At 58.4% G+C, this 2,500-nt stretch overlaps 1 pseudogene; it reads right to left on the bottom strand.

The window, feature by feature from the left end:
- Positions 1-2,500, bottom strand: part of LOC124771712 — a 7,746-nt pseudogene that overhangs the window by 4,040 nt on the left and 1,206 nt on the right.

Raw genomic sequence — 2,500 nt, 5'->3', positions numbered from 1 at the left:
CCCAGAGCCACGAGATCATCAAGCGAGCGGAATCGGCGGTCTGATTGGGGAAGTTCTACTACAAATGACCAGATGGCTAGGTCAACATCTTCCCCTTGAGGTGGAGACTGTGACAAAGAATGACTGACTGCAGGCTCGCTAGGAGGACCCTGAAGGCCGCGATCCACGCTAGTGAGCTCGGTGACAAAATTCGCCACCATGTCTTTGTAGGGCTGCGCTTTACGCTGACACTTAATTGATTCCAGCGTACGCTCGGGGAAGGCCTTTGCAAGTTCCTGGTTTAAAAATCTGCAACCCTGGGTGGCAAGAGTCGCTTCTGCATGGGCCAAACGCAGGAGCTCTTCCTGGGACCACCTGGCCTTCTTCCTCTCGGTCTTGATCTCAGCATTAGCAGCAATCGGATGGGCGCGACGCCGATGGACACCAAGTCCGGTCTTGGTGGAGAAGGACCGCATACAGTCAGGGCAGATGGCGGGGAGCAGCGCTCGACCCGCACCGGTTGGCTGGTTGGCTGGCTCATCAGCTGGCACAGGCGCTCCAGCGGGAGGCCTGGTACCACGTTTGCTTCTGTTAGTTGCACCAGCTGTAACAAAGGCAGGGGGGGAGGTAACCCCCAAGCCCGAAAAAGCACCCTGCTCTGTCGGTCGGGATACTGGAAAGGTACACCTACGCGAAACCTTCCGCAGCACCCTCACGACTCCCGCCACTTGAAGGCCAGAGCTAGGATTTCCCACCGAGAGGCTAATTGAACCATCATCCACCCGACATCACAAGGATGCTGAGGGGTGAATCGAGAGGGTCCATATATTACGCATCAGGTGGGCTTTGAGAGTCATAGTTACTCCCGCCGTTTACCCGCGCTTGCTTGAATTTCTTCACGTTGACATTCAGAGCACTGGGCAGAAATCACATTGCGTCAACACCCGCTAGGGCCATCGCAATGCTTTGTTTTAATTAGACAGTCGGATTCCCCCAGTCCGTGCCAGTTCTGAGTTGATCGTTGAATGGCGGCCGAAGAGAATCCGCGCACCCGCGCGCCCCCGGAGGAGCACGCTAAGGCGGACGCGGCCTCGCAGCAAGGAAGATCCGTGGGAGGCCAAGGCACGGGACCGAGCTCGGATCCTGCACGCAGGTTGAAGCACCGGGGCGCGAACGCCGCGCAGGCGCGCGCATCCTGCACCGCCGGCCAGCACGAGGCCGACCAACGGCGAGAGCAGACCACGCCCGCGCTAAACGCCCGCACTTACCGGCACCCCTACGGCACTCACCTCGCCCAGGCCCGGCACGTTAGCGCTGACCCACTTCCCGACCAAGCCCGACACGCCCCGATCCTCAGAGCCAATCCTTATCCCGAAGTTACGGATCCAATTTGCCGACTTCCCTTACCTACATTATTCTATCGACTAGAGGCTCTTCACCTTGGAGACCTGCTGCGGATATGGGTACGAACCGGCGCGACACCTCCACGTGGCCCTCTCCCGGATTTTCAAGGTCCGAGGGGAAGATCGGGACACCGCCGCAACTGCGGTGCTCTTCGCGTTCCAAACCCTATCTCCCTGCTAGAGGATTCCAGGGAACTCGAACGCTCATGCAGAAAAGAAAACTCTTCCCCGATCTCCCGACGGCGTCTCCGGGTCCTTTTGGGTTACCCCGACGAGCATCTCTAAAAGAGGGGCCCGACTTGTATCGGTTCCGCTGCCGGGTTCCGGAATAGGAACCGGATTCCCTTTCGCCCAAAGGGGGCCAGCACAAAGCGCATCATGCTATGACGGCCCCCATCAACATCGGATTTCTCCTAGGGCTTAGGATCGACTGACTCGTGTGCAACGGCTGTTCACACGAAACCCTTCTCCGCGTCAGCCCTCCAGGGCCTCGCTGGAGTATTTGCTACTACCACCAAGATCTGCACCGACGGCGGCTCCAGGCAGGCTCACGCCCAGACCCTTCTGCGCCCACCGCCGCGACCCTCCTACTCGTCAGGGCTTCGCGGCCGGCCGCAAGGACCGGCCATGACTGCCAGACTGACGGCCGAGTATAGGCACGACGCTTCAGCGCCATCCATTTTCAGGGCTAGTTGCTTCGGCAGGTGAGTTGTTACACACTCCTTAGCGGATTCCGACTTCCATGGCCACCGTCCTGCTGTCTTAAGCAACCAACGCCTTTCATGGTTTCCCATGAGCGTCGATTCGGGCGCCTTAACTCGGCGTTTGGTTCATCCCACAGCGCCAGTTCTGCTTACCAAAAGTGGCCCACTTGGCACTCCGATCCGAGTCGTTTGCTCGCGGCTTCAGCATATCAAGCAAGCCGGAGATCTCACCCATTTAAAGTTTGAGAATAGGTTGAGGTCGTTTCGGCCCCAAGGCCTCTAATCATTCGCTTTACCGGATGAGACTCGTACGAGCACCAGCTATCCTGAGGGAAACTTCGGAGGGAACCAGCTACTAGATGGTTCGATTAGTCTTTCGCCCCTATACCCAGCTCCGACGATCGATTTGCACGT

The sequence above is a fragment of the Schistocerca piceifrons genome, unplaced genomic scaffold (genome assembly GCF_021461385.2).
Source record: "Schistocerca piceifrons isolate TAMUIC-IGC-003096 unplaced genomic scaffold, iqSchPice1.1 HiC_scaffold_936, whole genome shotgun sequence".
NCBI classification, from domain to species: Eukaryota; Metazoa; Arthropoda; class Insecta; order Orthoptera; family Acrididae; genus Schistocerca; species Schistocerca piceifrons.
The sequence above is the reverse complement of the archived record's forward strand: the minus strand, read 5'-3'. Positions and strand labels throughout refer to the sequence as shown.